Genomic DNA, 26,649 nt, shown 5'->3' on the forward strand with positions numbered 1-26,649 from the left:
TCTTTAAATCCTTGTTTACATGATCTAGCCAGAAGTCTGATATTCTCAACCTTTGAACACACATTATGGATAGCTTTCCTGTTATAGAAAAAGCTGTTTTAACTATTGGAGTGTGAAAGCTGACAAAAACCTCTTAATTAAAAACAAAACAAAACAACAACAACAACAAAAAAACAGTTTTCATTCCTGTGAATGCATGGAATTGTAATTATGAACAGAAAACTGCGCTGAACTTTCTGAAGTAATATATCAGAACCTCCAATTATTTCTTTAACATTTTGTAGGGATCTTCATTATTTCATGACATATAAGCAGTACTGTATAATTATGTATTACTATTATTGATGCCAGTATATGGATATTCCATTATTTTCAAAGTCCTCTAGGGTAATTTCTGATTAGTACTGTTTGGAGTACATCAATTTTTTTTCCTATTAAATGGTTTGACAGAAAAGCATGTAAAAGAATGTTCCTTTATCTGTAGCAGCAGACTTGACTATATACTTAAATTGAAACATACTTTTTATTTTTGTCTTTATAAATTCAACAATTTATCTTTGGGAAGTTTCACATTTCATTTTGATTTTTTTCCCTCAACTTATTATTAAAACACATAAAATTGTGTCATGAAAATTAAGTTCCACCAAAATAAAATTCTGATGTCCACACAGGCAGGGTGAGCAGGCAGGGCAGAGCGCTCTTCCCCACCCATATGAACACCTCCTTAACGACAGCCGACACCCATTAGCTAGGCGATAATGGTCTCCACCAGGCACGTGGTCTCCAGGAAGTCGGTACACACCCAGACCGACTACCCATTAAAAAATGCAGCAGTTCAGGTCACCAGATGTGGGGAATGTCTGAGCCTGTTGCTGCCATCAGTGGGAGGCAAAGAAACTACGTGCGTGAGGTGTGAGCAGGTGAACGACCTGGTCCGCATGGTGGCGGAGCTCAAGGAGGAGGTGGAGAGGTTGAGGGATATCAGGGAGTGCAAGTGTGAGATAGACTGGTGGAGTGACTCTCTGCAGGGCCTCAAGGAGAGGTACCGGGGTGAGACACCCCAAATGGGGGTGGACCCCCTGCCCTGTCGCCGTCGGGCAGAGGGAGGGGATCTGGGAGTTGAGGAAGAATGGAAACAGGTCCCTGCTCGACATCGCAGGCAATGCCCTCCCCTTCTGGCCCCACCTTCCCAGGTGCCCTTACGCAACAGGTTTGAGGCCCTGGAGCTTGAGAGACCGGTGGGTGAGGAAGAGGTAGCAAGTGTTCCCAGGAGGATGCCTAGGGTGAGGAGGTCGACTCCACGCCTCAGGACTGCCTCCACCAAGACAGAAAGAAGGGTTATTGTTGTAGGAGACTCTCTTCTCAGGGGAACAGAGGGCCCTATTTGTCAGCCTGACCCTACCCATAGGGAAGTCTGCTGCCTCCCTGGGGCCAGGGTCAGGGATGTTGCCAGGATGCTTCCCAACCTGGTTCACCCCTCTGACTATTATCCTCTTTTGATAGTCCAGGCAGGTAGTGATGACATTGAAGAGAGAAGCCTGAAGGATATCAAATGGGACTTCAGAGGACTGGGACGGTTAGTGGATGGAGTGGGAGTGTAGGTGGTGTTTTCGTCCATCCCTACGGTGGCAGGGAGGGGTACAGAGAGGACACGGAAAGCCCACCTGATAAACACGTGGCTCAGGGGATGGTGCCACCACAGAAATTTTGGGTTTTTCAATTGTGGGGCACTTTACTCGACACCCAGCCTGATGGCCGCAGATGGGTGCCTATCTTTTAGGGGAAAACGGATCCTGGGCCAGGAGCTGGCAGGGCTCATTGAGAGGGCTTTAAACTAGGTAAGAAGGGGGATGGGGCTGAAACAAGGATTGTTGGAGCTGTGCCAGGGGGGACAATGGTGAGGCTGGGGGATAAGGCAATGGCCCAGCTGAAGTGCATCTACACCAATGCACGCAGCACAGGCAACAAACAGGAGGAGCTGGAAGCCATCATGCAGCAGGCAGGCTACAACTTGGTTGCCATCACGGAGACGTGGTGGGACCACTCTCATGACTGGAGTGCTGCAATGACTGGCTATAGGCTCTTCAGAAGGGACAGGCAGCACAGAAGGGGTGGTGGTGTGGCTCTCTATATTAGAGAACCTTTCGATGTTGTAGAATTCGAGGCTGGGAATGACAAGGTCGAGTCCCTTTGGGTTAGGATCGGCGGGAAGGCCAACAAGGCTAGCGTCCTGGTCGGGGTCTGTTATAGACCGCCGAACCAGGATGAGGAGACAGATGAGGAGTTCTACAGGCAGCTGACAGAAGTTGCAAAATCTTCAGCGCTTGTTCTTGTGGGGGACTTCAACTTCCCTCACATATCCTGAAAGCACAACACAGCCCAGAGAAAGCAGTCTAGGAGGTTTCTGGAGAGCATGGAAGATAGCTTCCTGACGCAGCTGGTTAGTGAGCCTACCAGGGGAGGTGCCCCGCTAGACCTTTTGTTCACAGACAGAGAAGGACTGGTGGAGGATGTGGTGGTTGGAAACTGTCTTGGGCAGAGTGACCATGAAATGGTGGGGTTCACTATTCTTGGCGAGGCCAAGTAAAACCTCTGTATTGGACTTCCGGAGGGCTGACTTTGTGCTGCTGAGGACACTGGTTGGTAGAGTCCCTTGGGAGGCGGTTCTGAAGGGCAGAGGGGTCCAGGAAGGCTGGGCGCTCTTCAAGAGGGAAATCTTAATGGCGCAGGAACGGTCTGTCCCCACGTGCCCAAAGACGAGCTGGCAGGGAAGAAGACCGGCCTGGCTCAACAGAGAATTGTGGCTTGAGCTTAGGAGAAAAAAGAGGGTTTATAATCTTTGGAAAAGTGGGCAGGCCACTAGGGAGGACTATAAGGGTGTTGTGAGGCTGTGCAGGGACAAAATTAGGAAGGCCAAAGCTCATCTGGAGCTCAATCTGGCTACTGCCGTTAAAGACAACAAAAAATGTTTTTATAAATACATAAACACAAAAAGGAGGACTAAGGAGAATCACCATCCTTCACTGGATGCAGGGAGAAACTTAGTGACAAGAGATGAGGAAAAGGCTGAGGTGCTTAATGACTTCTTTGCCTCAGTCTTTAGCGGCAATACCGGTTGTTCTCTGGATACCCAGTACCCTGAGCTGGTGGAAGGGGATGGGGAGCAGGATGTGGCCCTCACTATCCACGAAGAAATGGTTGGTGACCTGGTACGGCACTTGGATGTGCACAAGTCGATGGGGCTGGATGGGATCCACCCAAGGGTACTGAAGGGAATGGGCTTAAGTTTGCGCCAGGGGAGTTTTAGGTTGGATCTTAGGAAGAACTTCTTTACTGAAAGGGTTGTTAGACATTGGAACAGGCTGCCCAGGGAAGTGGTGGAGTCACCATCCCTGGAAGTCTTTAAAAGACGTTTAGATGTAGAGCTTCAGGATATGGTTTAGTGGGGACTGTTAGCGTTAGGTCAGAGGTTGGACTCGATGATCTTGAGGTCTCTTCCAACCTAGAAATTCTGTGATTCTGTGTATGCTTCAGGCAAGGTTAATACATAAATAAACCTGACAGCTGTATTCAGCAGCCAGCAGGCAAGCAAGGCGAAGACACAGGCACGCCACACATGACTGAGACCACTCAGCAGATGCTTATCATCTCTAGGCAGGAGCAGCTCTGCGGTAACTCACGGCCAAGCAGGAGGACGTCAGCTCCACACATGCTGGCACATTTCAAGAATCCCCTCTAGAAGTCTATGCAGCCAAACTTCTCTGATATATGTAGAAAGGGAAGGCGGACTCTCAGATACCTTCCACTGAAAGTGTTTGTAACTAGGCATCAGCTAATTCACCTAATAAGCTTGGTGAAAAATGTATTCATAGGAACAGTGCAGTACATAGGCATGGGTAAATGACCATCTGTCTGTCCTCAAGTATAGCCTCCTTTTCATTAAAGGTTTAAGGAACAAAGAGAGGGAAAAAACACAGAGTGCATCTGGATCTTTTAGCCCAAGTCTCCACTTGGTTTGTACAGTGCTGCCTCAGCACAAACCAAAATCCCCCTTCTCCCTGGCCTGTTCTGCACAAATGAGGCACAAAAACCAGAGGTGGTTAATGAATATGCTGCAAATTTTCATGCAGAATCAGCACAATGTTGCTTGGCACAGGTGCACTTTAACAATGATAAATCTGGAAAGTTCACATTGATTAATTACTCTGATTTTCAAGTTCATATGTCTTAGAAAAAGAAGAGGCAGATCAGGCTGTTGGAAGTATTGCTGCTTTTTTTTTTTTTTTTTTAAGGAAACAAACAATAAAACCCTATTTCTCAGCATCTATTTTTAGCTGTAACATTTGGGGGCTTAAAAGCAGAATTGAATTATCCTAAAACAGACTTCTGAAGAAGGCAGAGGAGTGGATGACAGATATTGTGGAGGAAAGAAACGCCTTCTCAGAAGCAAAAGGTCTTGTGGTATTTCCTTACAGGGCTCAGAATCAAATGGGCTCCACATCAGATCTGATCCACTACTGGGTGCCCCACTGCAAAATGCTTTGCACCCTATTTGCTTTGATAGTTAAAATACAGCCATTTGGCATAGGAAGAATTACACCAAACAGCATGAGAAACTATTCTGCCCTACAAAGGCAACTATAGATCTATCAAAGTTACGTAAAATAAATATAAGAGGTCCTGCATTCAACAGAGAACAACTTGACAAATTTCTAGGATTTTTAATGTTATAAGGGGAAAAGTTATTTTTGTGTAGATATTCTCACACATAGTCTAAGTGATATTAAGCAAGTTCAAAGTTGTAGCACACCCTTTCAGTTTCTACAACATAAGACTTTCAGGACTTAAGCAAATGATTCAAAACATTGCTGTCAGAACTGAATTCTGCAAATCAACATTAAGCAAATCCACATCCCACATCCTACATATCACAGGAGTCTACAATCCGACCTTTTGATTCAACTGTTACTAACTAAAATGTCATCTACATCCAGATCTGAAGTAATGCTTTCATCTTCTATATAATGAAGAAACACTTCCCTATTGCATAGAGTAAAATAGAGCAAAACATGACAAGAATGGCTCAATTACCACTCCCAAGTTCAAAACAAGCAATCTACCAGAGTAAGACACTGAATAAAAGCTAGAAAAAATGAAAACATATTTACTTGCTTAAAGTTACAAGATTCAATCAAGTACCCTTAAGGAAGCATGATTTTTGCATCCTTTGAATCACCTACACCAGCCAACATCCATCAATTCAGCTGTGCAAAACTGATGAATATGTCAGTAACATTTTTATTAGCAAAGTTACCCAGCTAGCAATACTAGAGTATCCTTCTTGTAGCACACCAGGTCCACCCAGATATTTTAGAGGGAAATGTAGTTAGCTTTCCACACTACCAATACCAGAAGAGAAAAGGAGATAGATGACTACCTGATTTTACCAAATTACAGGAAAGAAATGCGTAATATCTATGGAACTACATACATGCTAGTGCCCAAACATTGTCTCCTTTAATTAGCTTCTTTGAAGCAGACTGCTTCCAATAAGCTCAAGAAAATTGAGCTTGAATCACTGGAGACAATCTGGGTTCAGTTGTTAACCTCTTAGCCTTTAAACAAGGAAGCTTCTTTAAAATGTACAACGTTAACAAGTACTCTTGTCAACAGAGTAGCATCAAGACATGATTTCTTTTTAATATCAAAAAGAACTCAAAAGAAAAAAAAAAAAAAAGCTATGTATTTTGTCACTGATTAACAAAGTCAGTTAGATTCTACTTGAATAAGACTAGAGCAAAACTCTGAAGTGCCAATGTGCTGGAACAGTTCCTAAATTTGGATAGCATTGGCAATAATATTAAACAAGTGTAGATTATCCACAGGCCTCAGTGATGTTGCTGGCCAGCACTTAGTGGGGGAGGGAGGTAAGACAGACAACCCATCCCCATGCCAGCTGATGTGATTAGGGCTGGTCAGCCTGCCCATTCCTGCCGAGGCTGCATCTGTTCCTGAGAGCAGTTGCATTGACAGTCATATTCCTGCTTACCAGCTCCAAGCTCCTTTCTCATTGCGGTAAGCAAAGCCATGATAATTATTAAACATCTACAGTTGCTTCAAATGAGGCTATAAAATGGGGGAAAAGTACTTGTCCCAGGGGTCAGGTGTAGTGGGTTTATGTGGCAAGGTTTTGGTAGTAGGAGGCCATAGGGGTGACTTCTGCAAGAAGAATCCTGAAGCTGCCCATATTAGAAAAGGGCCCCGCTGCTGACCAGAGCCAAGTCAATAAGTGATGTTGTTTGCACCTCTGTGAGAGGATATTTAAGAAAGGGAAAAAAAATAAAAAATGCTGATACACAGCAGCTGGGAGAGAGAGAGGAGTGAGGAACAGCCTTGCAGACACCAAGGTCAGTGAAGAAAGAGGGGGAGAGGTGCTCCAGGTGCTGGAGCAGAAGTCCCCTGCAGCCTGTGGTGAGGACCATGGTGAAGCAGGTTTTACCCCTGCAACCCATGGTGTACCATGGTGGAGCAGGGTTCCACGCTGCAGCCCGTGGAGGAGATCACGGTGGAGCAGGCGGACCTGCACCGATGGAGGCTGCGGTTTGTGGAGGACCCCATCCAGAGCAGATTCTGGGCCAGACTTGTAGCCTGTGGAGAGGAGCCCATGCAGGAGCAGGTGACCTGGCAGGAGCTGCTGCTCATGGGGCACTCATGCTGTAGCAGTTTGCTCCTGAGGTGTGGACCCCGTGGTATGTACCCATATCTGGAGCAATTCTTGAAGAGCTGCTGCCCAGGCAGGATCAGTTCAGGAAGGATGGCATCCCATGGGAGGGACCCCATATTGGAGCAGGGGCAGAGTGACCATGAAGGAGTGGCAGAGACAAAGCGTCACAGACTGACAGCAGCCCCCGTTCCCCTTCGCCACTCATGGGGAGAAGGTGGAAGAGGACGGATGAGGGGAAGTGGTTTTGGTTTCTTTCCTTTGTTCCTCATTTCTCTAGCTTGTTAGTAATAGGCAATAAGTCTTACTATCTCCCTGCTCTGAGTCTATTTTGCCAGTCATGATAATTGTTAATCTCCCTGTCTGTATTTCAACCCTTGAGCCCTTTGTATTGTATTTTCTTCCCCTTTGAGAAGGGGAAGTGAGAGCATGGCCGTGGTGGAACTCAGCTGCCTACCCAAGAAAAACCACCCCATCAGGAGACTGCCGGAATCTGAAATAACCATATATCAATATAATAAATTCTTCTAACTGTTGCCAGAAGAACAGCTGAAAACATGACAGACCATCTGTATGGTCAGATCATGCTCTCCCTTTATTACCCAAATAGCCTGACTTTCATAGCAAACTTAACAGGGGCAGATAGTGTCTCACACAAGATTATTGGTCAAAAGCACTCAGACAAACAACTGCAAGAAAACAACCCCCTTGTGATTAGCAGTCGCGTAGATTCCGTCCTTGAAGACAGCTGCTGGCAACAATATTTTTTAAATTCCTCATTCGGGCGATGTGGGAACACTGTCATGGGAACTTCTCATAGTCATCCTGGCAGCTTGGTTTACTCAGCTGCAGCAAGTCATGGCCTCCTTGCTGTTTCAAAAATCCCTCAACATCTAACAGTTTCACAATTTGAATCAACTCCTCCATTAGAACAACACAAGAAAAAAGCAATCAGGAAACCCAAAAGGTTTTCAGATGTGGCTCGGATGCAGTTAGATGGGTTTAAATTTCCCTTTGGGGAACTAGAATATTTTGCCTCTGCATAAACTCAAAAGAAAGGTACCAGAAGTATCAAAGCAAAATTTTAATCTTAATGCAGAAAATGTTATGAAAAAAAACAAAAAACAAACAAAAAAAAAAACCACAAAAAACAGCATCAAGAAAATAACAGCTATCTGACAATGCCAACATTGATTTTGTTCTATACTTGACCATTTTCATTCAATACAATTAAACTGACTTATACTTTTCTATTCTGTGCTCAAAAATTTTTGCCTTTTTAGTCTCCCAGGATCCACTGAGTAAAATGAACTATTAAAATCAATGTTATGGTCATCTATTAGTCAGCTAATAACAGGCACATAGCAATTATACCAGGTAAGGAATGTAGCTCATAAAGGAGAAAGTAAAACCCTGCCTCTGATTAGATAGTAGAAGGTTTCAAAAATATTATTTTATAGATGCTGCAAAATAGAGCATAACTATTAAAAAAACACTAAATACCTTAACACTATGTACCTTAATATTACTCATAGAGGAGAATCCATTAGCTGCATTATTTATGTACACAGCTGGAGATGGAAGAAATGTGGAAGGAGAATTCCTCTACTACTTTTTCTATTGGACAATTATTCACAGCTCTAATGTTTTTCTAACCGTATGGCAAAAGTATTCACCTCATTAATCCAGAAGGAAACTAACCCTTGCTGTTCTCAGTCAGCAAGTTCAGTTAGTTTATTGCAGTGTCAGAAAAGCATGAGCTGATGAATAGAGTATGCAAGACTACCATAGCAGAGCCCAAGAGAGGTGAAGGCTGGAAAAGGTGGAAAAGTAGAAGGAAAGGAGGAACTGCTGCCTTCATAGCTCCAACCCACTGCAGCATCTCTGCTATCCTGTGTAATCATACCTTCAATTTCAGGCTCCACAAGGACAGAGTACCAAAGCTGGCTTTATCTCCAAAAGGTCTAGGAGAACACAAAAATATTTGAGCTGTCCAATAACTAACAAAGACACTGCATAGGGACCAGAAAACAATATTTAAGAAAAGAATCATTGCTGAAGATTGAAATAGCCCTGTAATTCCTGACAGTAGTCATCCTCAGGAACTGAGGCAATTGCACACAATAATTCAGGTGAAGATAATTAAGGAAATTTTGTCAGTTTGTTAGATGAGCTGTTTGTCAAAAGGTAATCCATACACAGCCTATAATGTAAGGAGACATTGAAACTTTAATAAGTAGCATGTCTTCCTCATACTTTGTGGGATTATGCAAGACCATTCTTTAGAAATGAGGAAATAGCTCACCTTGACATACAAGTGAGAAGGCACCACACAATAGTAAAAGCAAGAGAGAAAATGAAGACAAGTCAATTACAAGCAATTTAAATGGATTAGGAGAACCAGACCAGTACAATGTAATCACCAAATAAGACTTCCCTCAGTCAAGAGCTGTGACAGAAGCCACTCAATCAGCACAATCTTAAAAGCAAGGAGAGGGGGTTGCAGCAAAACAGTTCTTCAAAGTAGCAGTGATCTACTCTGCTCTAGAAAGGAGGCAGATATTCATATATTCAAACAATAAAGGAGAAAGTAGTTCTCATGTTTTCTGTTTAATACATAATCTTGAACATACTTCCAAACATTCTGGTGGAGGGAAAGGGAGAGAAGGCTCCTGATAACCAACATCTTGCTAACAGTAAAGTAATACTAAAGTAATACTAACAGGTACTAATGATTAAAAAATGCTTTGTGAAGTAGGAAGAGGATTTATACATTGTTGAGGAAAATAGAGTTTTGGGATTTATTAAATGCACAGTCTGACTTGTGTGGTTTTAAGAATGCCTGCTTCCTTCAGACAGCAGTTTAATACAAATACTAGCTCTGCATTCCAACCAGATTTTCCAAGCAGAAAGCACCCACATCTCAGTAGATATGGGAAGGCAGAGTCTTTGCTAGTCTATGCAAATAACAAACAAGATTAAGAAAAAAACAAAAGAATTTTAATTCATTTTTAAAGATAAGTTTTAGCTACACAATAGGGAAATAAAAATCATTTAGATCTCATTAAAGGTTGACATTAACTGTGTTTGGCACATCTTGGTCTTTCCTATATACGTTATCTGTCTTCCCCATAATCTGGAAAAATCATGCAAATAGGTGAATACTATTATGAGATCATTAACTTTCTCTTCTGACTTTTACTTCTAGATACAAGACTTCCATTCGGTGTTAATACAAGCTTTCACTTCAGTATTGTACAAGTGTCCACAACCACTGCCATGGCTGAATCACTACCATCTCAAAGTGAATGACAAAGACCTCTAGGCAAAGCATATTCTCAAGAACTTGAAAGATAGGAAAGATGTTTAGGTCTTTTATACACACGTCTCTGTGACAGTTAAAGATGGCAGCAAGTTAGCTATCTCCATAGGGAAAGGTTGCCACCCCACCTGTACAGTCAGCAGGAGGGAATCTATTCTCACTTCTCCCACTTGAGCACAAAATCTGACAGCTTGCTTTACACCTGTGATGGGTTGGAGCTAGGCTGCCAGACTCTGTGCAGAACAGCCTGAGGCTCTCTCTCCAACTCTCCTGGGTAGTATGGACACCTGGGAGGTAACCTCAACTGCATATAGCTCTGCCAGCACAGTAGTAGCAGAGTTCACATGCTTATTTCACCCTGAAATTGTGACTGATAGTACTGCAACCAATTTTTATTACTTTTATTTATTCAGCCTGATCCTTACTAAGCATGAAGCAAAAAAGTTATATAAAACATTCTACTTGAGACAGTCAAGAACAATTAAAAAAAAAAATTACATGTGTTTTCAAAAATATCCTTCTAGATTTAAGAGAGGTTGTCATGTTAGGTTTGCAGGCAGCTTGAGAAGAATAGTGACCCAAGGGCTAGTGTGACCCAGGGGACTAGTATACACTGAAACTCTATGCCAACTTCTTAAACTCTGGTTTATCATGGAAAGTTACGTGGCTGGCTGTGTTGACTAATACAGCAATTATATTCTAAAATATTCCACCAAGGAGATGAGCACAATCCAAGTCTGAACATGATGAAAGCGCTTTGTATCAAGTATCAGAAGAACACTACTAGAATTATGAACTTCTTCCTCCTCTAATGGGACAAGTGGCAAATGCTCAGCATGTCCCTGCTTACATACAAAATGTAGTTCTGTGTTTTCGGGCTATCATTTTCCTGCACAAACTGACAGTGTGAAGTAGTTATGATGAAGCATGAAGCATCAAAACCTTATTTTTGTTATCCATTTGGCACAAAAACTACTGCATGAACATTACAGTGCTTCTGGCCACACTTACATCCAAAAATGCCCTTTCTTTAGGTTACTAATCTATAAGTGCTCACACTGCAACATCCAAAGTGAAACATGAAATACTTTATCAGAAGTTACTACTGTGGGATTTTGAGTCATTCCTCCCACTATTCCATTATTACAGAAACCATAGGCAGAATTTTGGTGGAAAAATCGGTGGAATGTTAGCTGACTTGGTGCATGTATGCCTTTTGAAGTTGCCTCCATCTCCTGTTCCTTTGGGAATCACCAGGTGGCATTGTGACACAGGTTTACAAGATGTATTCACCTACACCTGAGCACTGCTCCGGCAGTAAAGCTGCACTGCTGTCCTGGTATGTGAGGTTATTTCTTTGGAGGATGTTGTGGCAGGGAGAAGAAAACCTCCTTCCCACTTTAATTTCCCTAACAGGGATCAACTTTGCAGGTAAAATTGTTCTTCGAAATGGCTTAATTTCCTGCAGTATCTCTATACGCTTTGACATTACTTCAATAAAGGCTGAAAATCCCATTCAGACTTTTCTTCTTCATTCATTTAGACTCAAATACTGAATAAAACTAGTGAAAAACAGCATCTAAGATGTGTCTGACCACTAAGCATCAGTGAACTGTCAGACTGCCTTATGTAAGATTCAGGTATGGAAGAGAGCCAAATTGAATTAAAAACATTGTAGAGTGATGTTCCATGTTTTTCCAAGAGCAATGCATTGCCTACACCAAAGCTGTGGGCTTTGTTGGCCGATCTATTAAGACCCAGCAACAAGTTTTAGATGACTTCTGACCCTAAAGTTTCTAGCAGGCAGCAAGTGACAGAATAGAAGGTGACTAGTTCTAGCAGAGGTATATAGATGTGAGTTTCTGTATGGAGTTAGAGGGAAGCAGCATTGTGAAATACTGCTAACCCAAATATATATGAACTTTCTTGACAGCATCCACTAAACACCTGAGCCAACTAGAAAGCCTTAGTGAACTGCAGTAGACTGGATCATGAATAGCACATTCAACATTGAAATAACCATCTCCTTCCAAATGAAAATAGGATACTTTTCCTTCAAGAACAAATATCAAACATAATAAGACTGCTTGCGTAGCAGTCAGACTTGTCTTCCAAGTCATCCCATTTGACTTGTGCCATATGAAATAGCTTTCAGTTCTTTTAGTGGTAACAGTCAATAATCTAAAGCTAAATCAAATTACAAGCAATCTCACTGGTGTGTTGACTGACAACATATGACTGACTTATTCCTCTGATGCGCCATACTGGAAGCCAAACACAGGAAAATCAAAGTGTGCTTTATTCTTATTGGGGATTTTTTTTTTTTTTTACATCTATTTTAGAGAAGCTTCCTCAAATTATTTCTTTGAATAGAATTATATTCATTACCTAAGAATAGTCATTTATATGTCATTCACAAGAACCAGAATAGTGTCACATAGAATTAGACAAAATGAAAACAGATTATTTGAAATCCAAACACATCAAGAAAGTCATTAAATGGAAAACATCTAACATGACTTCGATTTCTACTAAAGGCATAAAAATGGAGGTGTACAGCATCAAATATTGTATCATCAGTTAATTTATCACAAAGCACTTCAAATGATTCTATAAACAACAAATGAGATTTAAGGGGCAATACCTTGAAGAAGGCCATGTATCTTTATAAGTCTATCTTCTCTTGTAAAATTTTGTCTTTAATGGGATTCAGCATGGTAGGAATAGAGACTCTCTTTAAAGAGTTGAATTTTTTTGAAGTAGGAGATTTAGAGTGCACTTATATATCAATATTTGTGTTCAAGCATACCTCAATTTACTCTCTGATTTAACCAAAACAAAAGTAAAGTATTCATGCCACTCAACCAAATATAAATTATTTTGGCTCTTCAAAGGAAATTACTTAAGATCAATAGGGAGCATCTGCTTGATTAACATGCCACTTTCTAAAAAAAAAAAAAATCCCTAAAGAAAAGTGACTTGATTATCTTCCCACCTTATTAGCATGGGTACAGCTCCATTTTGAGTTGAACAAAGCAAAGTAAGGATGACAGCTTGGTTTAGAATATCAGTTAAAAGAGGGAATTACTTTATCTTTAGACAGTGCTCTTTACTTCTAGCTTTTTTTTTAGTGAGGGTAAATAGTTTTAAGTATTTTTGAGGTGTGATGTCCACACTTCTCAAAGAATAAACAATGGCAGACAGGTAAAACTATGCACCTGCAACTTGTCTTTTGATCATTACATTTTAAGGAATGTTTATAAATTACATAAAAATAAACCCTCTATATGTATAATAGGAATATTCTTCTAGTTTTCTACAGTGAGTTGCCTATTCCAGATATAGGATCCAGGTAAGTTGTTGGATGGCTGGCACTGTAAGAAATAACCGTTGCCCAAAGGACCTTTATGATCATAAGACACAGTAATCAACAAAGCACGTTCATATTTCTTGCTTCCTTTCAACAGACCTGAAATGTTTTTTCTGAAATAGAATCCAAAAGGCCTGAAAGTCTTCATTCATGTTGGCAAGTGCCTACAATTTGAACAATCCCTCCAGAGGGCAAGGAAAGTTGATCTGGGACAAGGTGCTGTTCAGTTCAAGCAGCAGCAAAGCTTTAATCTTTCTTGAATCTTTGAGAGAGAAGAGGAATTATAACAATCTTTAGGTCTCAAGCTTTCCCTAGTGCTGTACTGGTTAAGCCTGAACTCATGTGCTCACACTGCAGGAAGAGGCTCAGTCCCTGGAAAGTGAACGCTTTCCAATATAGCCCCTTTAGGGATTCCTAGATCCTGAAGTCATTTTCCCGACTTCCCTCCCACCTCTCAAACTGAAAATATTCCTTTTATCATTACATATTGAATTTAATAAATGAAAAATCCATCAGGAAAAATAAGTGATGAGCTTCTGTCCACACGTTGGGGAAGTTGTTGCCAATTTCAATTTGGCAGGAGCCTTCCAGGCAGGTAGCTCCGGGACCACAGCTGGCTTGAGGGCAGACAGACATATTTAATACCAACAGAACACTGAGCACCAAGGTATTTAGCCTCCAAGCAGACTGGGCCTTCATTTTTATCTTTTGTTGTACCTGCTGAGAGAAAATATTGACAAGAGTCTTCCAGACAGCCAGCCAAACCAAAAAGTTTCATTTAGGGTTGTCTTGAAGCTGAGTTCATAAGTGATTTCTTTTGTCACAAAAGATTACAGGCTTTATTTTGGACCTAGAAAGATGTTGTGGAAAAATTCAGGGAAGATTCAGGAAAAGGACTGAAAGTTTAGTGTTTGTTTGTTATTTACACCTAGTGCAAGAAGTCTGTCCATTTAACTGAGAACAGTAACAGCAATAACCTCCAAGACAAAACAGAAACCTACAGTGGAAGACAAGCTCAATCTGGCAGACAAGTATAGAGCAAGATTCACAAGCCAGAAACAGAACTGAACTATTTCAGATGAGGAATAAAGCCCAAATGTTAAGTGAAGAACATTTGCTGTTGGGGCAGTTTACTAAGGTTTATGAACATTTTAAACCATCACTCCTAGAAATTAACCCACAAATCACTGCTAGCCTTTAAAAGTTCCCTCCATTCCATCCAGTATTAAATTTCTAGGGTTTATAGAAATTCCTATGGCCTGAGCTACACAAGGAAACAGTCTCAATTATCTTATACTTCTCTTTTCCCTGTAAAATTGTGGGTTATAGAGTGTAGTTAAATAGACTTCAGGATATCTCAAGCCTGGCATAGGTTTTCTTTTATCATAGCAAATAAAATTTCAGTAAACCAAAGCATCGTTCTAAAGCCCTAACTAGAGAAAGCTATGGATAGCAAACATGTATGCACGCATGCCTCTAATTATTTGTGAACTGGTTATCTATTGTGAAAGGCTACAGTGTTCCTGCAAATGCTGACTGGAGATTTATGCCCATGCACATCATCACAATGCTTGACATGAGGGTCCACCCACACATTTCAGATTACAATAGCACTGCTGCTGGTTTTGCCTGATCTCAACATGACTGTACGTCTCTCCCCCTTTTGGCACTGGCTTATTGTGCTTGATTGTTGTGTATTTCTAGACCCACTGTTGTGTGCTACTATCTTCCCCTCCTCCAGCTTCTGGTAAAGGATTGAGACAATACATGTTCACTGACAAAGAACTGAAAATTATCATCTTGAAAACGGTGTTCATGACATTTTCACTGGCATGTTACGACCCCAATGGAAAGCACGCTGTTCTGGTAAATACAGAAGGAAAGGACGTCTTAACAGTTGCTCTTTTTTATTTTTTATTTTTCACCTCAAGCAGTGCTCTGATATTTGCACTTAGCATCAAGCACTGGCAATTAACCTGAATGAAGATACCTTCCCTTTGGTAACTGAGAAGGCAAGAAACACTTCACATCAATGGAACCAAACATTTGGAGAATAGCTTTTAATCAAGATCGATACCTATAATGAGAAAAGGGCTTAAAAACTAGCAAAGCAATAATGCACATATTAGCTTTTTGATTGAACATGCTGATAACCTCTGAAAAAAACAATTACACCAGCCAACCTGTAACAAACGTAATGGGACTGCCATCCTCAGAAGGGGGTTGATTCAGTCAGTCCCAAATCTTCACACCAAAATACTTGCATTCCCCAGCTACATCATTGCTCTTATCCAATGCATTTCTTATCCAAAACATTGCTAAGAATTTTTCCTCCACCTTCTTTAAGGTATAATTGACTTCTCTAAACAATATACTTTTATGGTAGGCATTTATTTTTGTAGGCAAGAGAATAACTACTGTTATTCTCTTGTTCTCATTTTTAATGTATAATTCCAGTCCAATAACCCTTCTGGGAAACTTTTTAATAAGACACAAAATTTCAGAGGAAGAGAAAGCAGTAACAGGAGCAGCCTACCCCTATTCCTACTGCAGTACTGTATTCAGTATATAGCGTAGATGTTTAATACCCTCTGGGTTTAATAATTTATTTTATAATTTCCTACTAATGAGTATCAAGGGATATAGTTATGTTGGGATATAATGCTAATTAACAGAGCTACATAGAAAAAACAGGTGAACTTGATCTCAGTCTCAACTCAGTTCTCTCCCTAAACATAATTCAGGTCTCAGATCTGTGACATTTTTGTGCTTTTGCAGGAGACCCCAATTTCTCCTCTTCATTCTTTGGTCACATAAGATTCTTACTGATGGAAGTCTCTTTTGAACTGGAAAGAAAGAAAACTGCACAGTTTTTCCACAGCTAGCCCATCCTTTTCAGGCTTATACCATGAAGTCAAACAAGTCAAGCAGTCAAGCAGAAGGGCAACTAGGTGTTCCAATGATCTAATGATCTCCTATCAAAATTTTCTATGATGGTGTTTCCTAGGAAGTGATTTTGTTTTGATTTTCTAAGGGCAATACATACAGTTGGAAAGTACACAACTACTCTATTACATACTGTGACAAGTGTTACTGTTTTGTTATTCCTGTCTGCATCATTTGACTAATCAGCACCAGAGACACATGCTCCATGTAACTCAACACCAACAACAGATTCCAGCAGCAGGACATCAGACACTCACACATGACTGAGGGATTTATGTGGGGCTTTACAATTTGGGAAGCAGATAGCAATCCAAGCCTTAATTTATTCTCAGAACTTGCTCTTTTATGCATCAGCCCCTTCCCCTCCCTCTCTTTTTTCATTTCCCATAGCTAGCAGGCAGTTCTAGCAGTACTTCCGTTTCTGCCTTTAAACTGGACTTTCCCCTCCACGGGCATGCACAGACTGAGGACTTTTTTCTAACGGAAAAATTATGCTTCTCTTGATATGTTTGTCATGGTATGACATGAAGTGCTCATACAGACATTCAGATGAACAAAAGGCAGGTAGAGGCAAGCCTTCCATCACTACAGTGATGATCTAGCTCAAAGGCAACTGGTTTGCTCCTAGGCAAGCAGTTTTCAAGGAGCAGATGTTTCACCCTGAGCACCATCACTATCATATTTCACATTCACTGTTTTCATAAGATGTTTGGAAAATTAGTTAAGAAAGATTAAGAATGTAATAAGAGCAGAGAAGAAATACACCTGCAAAGAGCAGCTCAGTACAGGCAGATGTCCTACCAGCTTCCACATCCTCAAACCCCTCAAGAGCAGCAGCAGCAGCTGTTCTACATGTTCAGATTTTGTGGGGAACAGGCAGAAGATGAATCAGACTTAGACTACTCAGTGCCAGAACAGATCTGTGGAAAGACATCCCTGGCACCAAGCTGTAGCTCAAACCTGATTCAGCACCCACACCATGATCAAGGCACATGAGCTCAGTTTTGACACCATGAAAGGTCCCCTTCTTGCCACCTCAGTCAGCTGCCTGACCAGACACTGAAGTTGATGTCAAACAAAAGCAGTAAATTCTCAGGTTCTTTACACTGCTTTGACTTTTTACTGAGAAACAGCTAAACAGGCAAATATAGCAGGAAGTGTCATAAGATCAGTGATCTCAGACCAGAAAAACAGCATTTTATTTTAAAAATATGCTTGTAATCACCTAGTTTTAGAGAAGCGCATACCTACACAGTATGTTTCATGACTGTGTCATGTACCAGCAATCTAAGGAATCTTATTAGATGTTGTATAATACATTTTAATTAAATGCAGAAGTCAACTGGTTAGCAGTATAGCAAAGCTATACTCAGTCTTACGAGAAATATATGTACATCAAAGGTCAAAAATATCTGATAATATTCATTACCTCTTTAGAAGTTTGGGGGAGTTCTGCTCACTGCCGGAGGTATAAACTGTTCATCAAGTTTATTACTAAAAGCTCTACATTAATTTTGCTGGAATTGGCAAGAAATGGCAGAAGTACAAAAATAAAGATGAAGATGGGTTCTGTTGACTTCTCAGTATTTATTGGATGAAGAGGTAAATATTGACAAAGATTAAGAACAATTAGAGGAAGGTTAGTGAGTCAATACATGCCTTGAAGGAAGTGAACACTTGATATTTATTAAAGTCAGGGTAAGTTATCCAGAGAAGATTTTTTTTCTTTACTTTTTATGTGACAAGAAGACTGCTGGCTTACAAAGGACATTCATTGCTATCTAGCAGCTAAATTGCCTTTAACCAACATTTTCTATGCTTCATGGAAGAAAAAAAAATCTCCCTCTGAATTCTTACAGAACATTCGCTCCTTCTTGCCTCTGAGCCAAATAGTGTGAGTTCCTATGTCTGTATTTTTGCTGGCACTACAACTATCACAAATACTGAAGAATTCTTAATATTTAAGCACATATTAATGCCCATCTGTAACTAAAAAAGCATTTTGGCACACCTCTACAGGCAAAAATAATATTTTCATTCTTTGCTGCAAGAAGATTTGTTAGTTATGATTCAAAACAAGGAGATAGTAAATAACAATGATAAAAATGATAAAATGATAAAAATGATATTGTGAGGAAAAACATGCTCCTCTCCATTGCCTTCAACCAAAATCTTCAAACATTAGATTCACCTTTGGGCCTAAGTTATTGTATTGTCAAGCCTTTACTCAGAAACAGATTTGTTTATCCTTTATGATTAAAAACTAATTTTATGAAGTTAAAACATGGCAAGTTACTAGCAATGGCCAAAACCAGAAGAATAGGTTTCACAGAAGTTTTGCATTTAACAGTTTTAACACCACACTGCAAACATGATTTAAAACAGGAAAACAGAATTTATAAACATTTGAATATTTGATGACAGTTTGTTTTAATAATTTTCACATGTATTTGAGATGACTAAAAACAAGGTAGTTAGTTAAATAGTGAATAATGAAAAAATTCAAGATGATTTGTCATCAAGATAATGTTACACAAGCCAGGTACCGATCAGTATCTTTGTTAAGCAGAATTAATAATCCTGTGTCTTATTTAACAACGAAGTCCCCAACGCTCAAATGGAAATCAGTGGAAGATGACACCAACATTTGACCTACATTTGGTTTCCAAATTTTGTCTAGACTTTGGTCAAGAACATCATTCACTACAAGCACCCTCAAAAAGCTGCTTATAGAGAGGATTCTTGACCCACTTCTGAGGGGACAATGGTACAATAATGAAATGCTGTAAAATGCAAACAATGGAAACACAAGTTTCTAGTAAAGGTAAGGTTCCAACCTCAACTTTCAACAGCTTCCTAAAAACAAAGAGCAACAGATATCTACTTTAAAAAAATAATATAAGAAAAGTATAAAAACCAAGTCTTCCTCTGACTAGAAGTTTAACCTCAAAAAAAGTTTGAGGCTCTCTTGAAATTATTTTTGCATTATCTTCAGAATACATTCCCCAGAAGAATATAGAATTTCTGTATGCACAGGCTGGGTATAAGCACTCTCCCTGTACTGCCAAAATTGTTTTGGGTAGAAAAGACAGCTTGACTATCCCAGAATGTAATGGCTAACTTTGTGTCAGATTTTAGTTTGGTGGTTGTGGGTTTTGTGTATGTTTGGTTTTTTCCTCTCTTTAAATGAGAACAGCTTCTAACCAGGTGCCTGCCTCTTCTCTTAAACTGACTGTTTTGCGCTGGGTTTTCCAGTGACAGAACTGAAAACAAACTTGTCCCCATCAAACATCCACTGTACACAGATTGGATGATACAACACCCTGAAGATCAGATATGTCTATTAAACACTGTAAAATAATTTCCTGCAAACATATAATTGTACATACCTCAAGTTGCTTTGGAATAAAGTTTGAGTGATGCTAATATGTCCAAAACAAGACAAGGTGATACTTCCCATTTTCACAACATACCCTTTTAAGTTCCTTTCCACAGGCTGAAAGGCCCAAGGATGACTTCTAGGACAGAATACAAACTTTACATATTAAAAGTGATTTAACCACAGATGAACAGAACCCTGTGTTCAGAGCTATATAACTGATGATTACAAGTTGTACCTGTATCTCCAATACTATATTCTCAAAGTATCGTTAAATAACAACATACTGTGCTAGTGCCTAAACCTATGATTGTTACCTAAACAACTTCAGTCTGGTTGTGTTTTCACTCTCTTTGAAACTGTATTTGGCCTGTGAAATAACCTGGCTCTATTACTGATACATATTTTGAAAAAATGTCACTGTTAAGATAATCACTTAACATAACATAATTTTTATAGTATTGTAGTTAATCAAACCCCTAATTAAATTCTTTGAATTGCCCACAAAATACTGCTTAAGAGCAAACAAGGAGCTCACAAGGAAACATGCTAGATGAAAAATTCAGGATGTGTTCCAAACACAGCAACTGAAGCAAATGCTTGCTGAATATACTTTTTCAGAAAAACACTGATTGCTCAATGAATTTGCTCTTACAATGGTCACATCACATTTGAGGTTGTTAAAATAGCTCTACAAAACCATTATGCAAGCTGCAACAAAACAAGAGCTAACTGAAGTTGCAGTTCGACTACTGAAGTGTGGGTTATAAGACTTTTATAAGACTTCCCAACGCTGCTGATATCAGAAGAGGTTCGTCTGTAATAACCCTCTTGTCCACGATCCCAGCAGGGATTTACCCTTCTCTTTTCCTTTACAGACACCACACTACACTGACGTGCTACATACCTTATTTTATCCTCCATGCAACAGCAGTCCTACTATGCTTCTCTAACAGGAAAGTCTCATGCAGTCCTGTTTTGTCAGTCTGCCTACCTACCCCAGGCAACACAACTGCCAGTTCCCAGCTTCTCTGGTCTTAGTTCAGTCACCAAACCACAGGCCAAGCTATAAAGCCTGAGCTGCTTCCAATATATTTCCTCCTCCTTGCTGGTCTCTGCCCAAATACTGCATATGGAATATGCAGCTAGCAGGTAGCCCTCAGCAATCAGCTGTGTGCCACCTGCTCCTTTAACCCCCCAACCATCTTCCCTGGATTAAGAAACTTCGTGCATCCACAACCAAGTCAGGGAAGAAAAGATAGCTGGAGACATCACACAGGTTTAAAAACCAACCACCACACATGAAGGCAGGCAAGATCTTTCAAGTTCTGGTACTACTACTAAGTTTCTCCTTCAGATAACTGCCCATTCCATGCCAGAGATCCCCTGAAACTTGAAGTGAAACACACAGGACAAGCTAGGACTTCATTATCCCCAAAAGATGGAGATTTACCAGCTGAGTACACAGTCCCACTAAAACAGAATACAGCCATAACCAGCAACAAGATTTAATTCAGTTAAGTAATTATTCCACTTGTGACCTATAGTATTAACTCTGATAGATGGAGTCCCATAAAACAAAGTCATTAATGATGCCTTAGAGATGAATGTCTACAAAGTGAATGGCAGCTGTAAAATGATCAGTACATAATTGTTGCAGTCTATATTGCAGTACCTTCTTTGCCCTGTCATCTTCTGTCAGGACTCCTTTCCCCCCACCTCAAAGATTTACTTCTCCCAATAATTAAATTAGATAAATTTGAGCCTAACTGAAACTAATTCTGTATAATATCCCAAACCATTTGCATAAGGCTTCTAAAATTCTCCAAGCTATTCCTCTAGGCAGTGGGGTAGCTAATTATCTACCTCTCCAAGCAGCCTTCAAGGCATCACAGATCATATGTTTAGGAGACAGAACAATTTCATTCCTTTGCAAAAAAAAAAAGTGCCCATTACAGTCCTAATGTATCATGAAAATTCCACATTTCCACAGAGTTTAAATAATTCACCCTCCATGGAATGTACTTGATCATATAATAACAGGCAGACATAATCATTATGCCCTGAATATCATCATTTAGGAAATCCATTTCTGAACTTCTGGGATATGCAAATCCAATTGATTCTTGAATTGTGAGGCTCTCAAAATGAACTGAGATTTTTGTTACCATACATGTAATCACCATCTCTTTAGGTTGGGCTGTGCCAATTTACCTTGCAACCTCTCATACAAATTTGATTCCATCTCAGCCCAGTAAGGCACCTTTTTCCACAACCAGGTTTGCAAATGCTAAAACACATTGCAGAAGTACTCTGATTCTGGCCATTGTTCAGAAAGAGTAAAGGATTACAAAGAAAAAAGCTGAATACAAATTTGTTATTCACAGGCAGTCTTTCTGCACATCCTTGAAGTAGAGTTAGCTGCTCAACAAGATCAATCCACGTCTTATTCCCTCAGCCATCATCTCCTGCAAACACAAACTTCTGAAACCATCAGTTGAGCCAACTCCAGTCAGACTGCAAATGGGTGAGCTCTCTTCTGCTTACACATACACAACCTGGTAGAGCTCACCAAAATCCAAGACATCCAGATCTCTCTCCGCTCTTCCATGGGGGAGAATTTCAGCAAACGGATGAAAGCAAAGTGGTATGTTACTAAAGCAAGACAGACACAATAGCAATTCCTGTACGCAGTTTGTTTCAGGCATCCAAATACAAAATTATTTGTACAAGTTTAAGACTACAGTCCTTACTTTATTTGACAACTTAAGTTTTCTTTAACATCCAGGTGCTAATCTTGTGTTTGAATGTAGATTTCAGGAACAACTCCTATGAAATTCGGCATAGAATACCTCAGAACATATCAAAGAAGCCTCATTTCAGAGGTGGCCAAGGATTGGGGGGATCAGGTCAATACCCCTTCAAGACTTACCAACAAAAACATAATAGTAGCACTTGTCATTGATGTAGATGAGTCAGTTACACTTCAGAATACAACAGATGCTTAAGGTTAATCCAAGTATATATATATATTTTTTTTTGGTTTGTTTGTTTGTTTTAAAAAACAATGCTCATCTTCAAGGGAGAGAGAGCATTCACCACCAACACAGTAGAAGGATAGTTTCACACAGCAATTTTAGATGTTTTACCCTTCGCTTTGGTTCCTGCAATACCACGAGAAAAAGAGCTCGGGAGAAACCTATTCATAACATGAGACATAAGGGATTCACATCATGAAGCCATGGTGCCAATTTCTCTCCCTGCCTCTCGTTAACAAGAGATTAAACCACAAATGATTCACCAAGGAACATCTACCACATTACATTTACAACCAGAACAAAAGCATTTTCAGTTCCCTAGAGGGATCAGCTATAACTCCTCAATTAAGCTACAATCCTAGTCTCACATCCCATCTGCCTAAATGACTTATGGGGACTGGCACAAGTCAATACCTAACTCTCTGGTGTCATATTGAACTGTCTTCCCTAAACCTGGCATTCAGCCTTAGCCACAGCTTCTGAAGTATGAGTCTTAGGAGTAATGGTTTCTAGAGACCCAAGCAGTCTACTACAATGGGAAAGAATAGTATAAATTATTTTCCTGAAGTTTTGAAATCCTTGAGTGCCTTTGCACCCAAGCACAAAAACTTTGCACCCTTGAGTATACATGTGGAGAAAGTAGTAGCTGATGCTTTAGTATACCCTTCATCCTGTTTACGGCTAGAACATAAAAGCTGTTATTTTCATACAAAGAAAGAGCAAAAGTTCGCGCTGTTTTTTCTAAAGCCAACCTAGTTTATTTTTAAACAAGAAAGTATTTCCTCCCGAAACTTGAACAGTTCTGTTTAAAATTTCAACTCTCTCCGTCTGTCTCCATCACAGTACTTTCCCTTCTATTACCCGCAAATCTTCTGTGGCCACAAGTAACCTGAAATACCAAGGGAAGAGGCTCCCCTTTCTCCTCCTGCATTTTCCTGTAAATAGGGAACTCAAACACAAAGTAAAGAACAACTTGTTGCCAGAAAGGTCTCTGATGAACAAACTGGAGAATTCAAATTACTGAAGTGCCAATAAGGATGAATTCCAGATGCAGACAATAAAAAGAAAGACTAACCAGAACATCACCCTAAAACCTAGTAGAACTGTTAGGAAAGGCACTTCCTAGTCAGTCCTGGGTAAGTTACAACATTTCTTAAAAACATGGCTTCCCAGCAAACAGTTCTTCCAGTATCCATGGAAAAAAAAAAAACGTTCCTCTTTACCACCCTGGGCTGGCAGTACACATTATTCAACTTCCACACGCAGTGATTATAAGAGCTGTGTAAATTCCCCAGGGTCAAATCATGGGTTTATGAAGGGCAGGTCCTGCTTGACAAATCTGATCTCCTTCTATAACAAAGTAACGCGCTTAGTGGATGAGGTCTATCTTGATTTCAGTAAGGCTTTTGACACTGTTTATTACAGCATTCTCCTTAAGAAACTGACTGGTCATGGCTTGGACTGGCATATGCTTCATTGAGTTAGAAACTGGCTGGACAGCTGGGCCCAAAGAGTCGTGGTGAATGGAGTCAAATCCAGTTGGAGGCTGGTCACAAGTGGAGTCCTCCAGGGCTCAGTAGTAGGGCCAGTTCTCTTTAATATCTTTATTGATGATCTGGATGAGGGGATCGAGTGCACCCTCAGTGAGTTTGCAAATGACACCAAGTTAGGTGTGTGTGTCAATCCGCTCGAGGGTAGGAAGGCTCTGCAGGAGGATCTGGGTAGGTGTGTTGGGTCTGTCTGAGCTGGAGTCACCTTTTCCCTGCAGCAGCCCACACAGTGCTGTGCTCTGCACTTGTAGCTGGAACAGCACCGATATCACTCCAGTGTTGTGTCTATTGCTGCATAGTGCTGGCACAGCATCAGGACTCCTTCCAAGCCCCCAAGAGCCAGCAGACTGGGGGTGGGCAAGTGATGGGGAGGGGACATTGCCGGGGCAGCTGACCTAAACCAACCAAAGGGATATTCCATAACACCTGATGTACACTCAGCAATAAAAAGGGGGGCTCTTATGGGGGAGGGGGCTGTTCCTCCTGAACAACCACTATGCATTTTGAGGCCCTGCTTCCCAGGACGTGGCCAAACATCGCTCATTGATGGGAAGTAGAGAATAATTTCTTTTCCCTCTCTCTGTGCTTTCGCACGGACTTATTGTTTCTTTTTTCCTCCCCATTCCCTTTCCCTTTAATTAAACCTTCCTCATCTCAAACCTCGAGTTCTCTGTGTTGTATTTTCTCCCCCTTCCTCTTTGAGGAGAGGGGGAGTGAGAGAGCAGTTATGGTGGAGCTCAGCTGCCCACCTGAGTAAAACCACCACAGTAGGCTGGACTAATGGGCTGAGGCCAACTGTATGAAGTTCAACAAGGCCAAGTGCCAGGCTCTGCACTAGGGGCACAACAACCCCAAACAGAGATACAGGCTGGGAGATGCGTGGTTGGAAAGCTGCCTGGCAGAGAAGGACCTGGGAGTATTGGTTGATAGTCAGCTGAATAGGAGCCAGCAGTGTGCTCAGGTGGCCAAGAAGGCCAACAGAATCCTGGACAGCAGATCTAGGGAAGTGATAAGTGATTGTCCCCCTGTACTCAGCTCTGGTGAGGCTGCACCTTAAGTACTGTGTTCAGTTTTGGGCCCCTCGCTACAAGAAGGACATGGAGGTGCTTGAGCGGGTCCAGAGAAGGGCGACGAAGCTGGTGAGGGGTCTGGGGAACAAGTCCTATGAGGAGTGGCTGAGGGAGCTGGGCTTGTTCAGCTTGGAAAACAGAAGGCTCAGGGGCAATCTTATTGGACTCTACAGGTACCTTAAAGGAAGCTGTAGTGAGGTGGGGATTGGTCTGTTCTCCCATGTGCCCGGTGACAGGCAAGGGGGAATGGGCTAAAGTTGCACCACGGGAGGTTTAGGATGGATATTAGGAAGAACTTCTTTACCAAAAGGGTTTTCAGGCATTGGAACAGGCTGCCCAGGGAAGTGGTGGAGTCACCATCCCTGAAGGTCTTAAAGACGTTTCAAGGTAGAGCTTAGTGATATGGTTTAGTGGAGGACTTGTTAGTGTTAGGTCAGAGGTTGGACTCGATGATCATAGAATCATAGAATATCCTGAGTTGGAAGGGACACTTAAGGATCATCAAGTCCAACTCTTGACACCGCACAGGTCTACCCAAAAGTTCAGACCATGTGACTAAGTGCACAGTCCAATCTCTTCTTAAATTCAGACAGGCTCGGTGCAGTGACCACTTCCCTGGGGAGCTTGTTCCAGTGTGCAACCACCCTCTCTGTGAAGAACCCCCTCCTGATGTCAAGCCTAAATTTCCCCTGCCTCAGCTTAACCCCGTTCCCGCGGGTCCTGTCACTGGTGTTAATGGAGAAAAGGTCTCCTGCCTCTCGACACCCCCTTACGAGGAAGTTGTAGACTGCGATGAGGTCTCCCCCAGCCTCCTCTTCTCCAGGCTGAACAGGCCCGGTGCCCTCAGCCGTTCCTCGTACGTCTTCCCCTCCAGGCCTTTCACCATCTTCGTAGCCCTCCTCTGGACACTCTCCAACAGTTTCATGTCCTTTTTATACTGTGGTGCCCAGAACTGCACACAGTACTCGAGGTGAGGCCTCACCAGTGCAGAGTAGAGCGGGACAATCACCTCCCTCAACCTACTAGCGATGCCGTGCTTGATGCACCCCAGGACACGGTTGGCCCTCCTGGCTGCCAGGGCACACTGCTGGCTCATATTCAACTTGCTGTCTACCACGACCCCCAGATCCCTCTCTTCTAGGCTGCTCTCCAGCGTCTCATCGCCCAGTCTGTACATGCAGCCAGGGTTTCCCCGTCCCAGGTGCAGGACCCGACACTTGCTCTTATTGAACTTCATGCGGTTGGTGATCGCC

General features: G+C 41.4%; 1 long non-coding RNA gene across 4 annotated transcripts in view; it reads right to left on the minus strand.

Annotated features, from left to right (window-relative positions):
- Positions 1-26,649, minus strand: part of LOC137850538 (uncharacterized) — a 172,402-nt gene that overhangs the window by 126,612 nt on the left and 19,141 nt on the right. The window contains exon 1 of one of the 4 annotated variants that reach the window (XR_011092590.1): positions 20,646-20,778. The exons of the other annotated variants lie outside the window; for them this stretch is intronic. This is a non-coding gene — a long non-coding RNA (uncharacterized lncRNA). Of the gene's footprint in view, positions 1-20,645; positions 20,779-26,649 lie in introns of those variants that run through there. 4 annotated transcript variants of the gene reach the window in all.

The sequence above is a fragment of the Anas acuta genome, chromosome 2 (assembly GCF_963932015.1).
Source record: "Anas acuta chromosome 2, bAnaAcu1.1, whole genome shotgun sequence".
Lineage (NCBI taxonomy): Eukaryota > Metazoa > Chordata > Aves > Anseriformes > Anatidae > Anas > Anas acuta.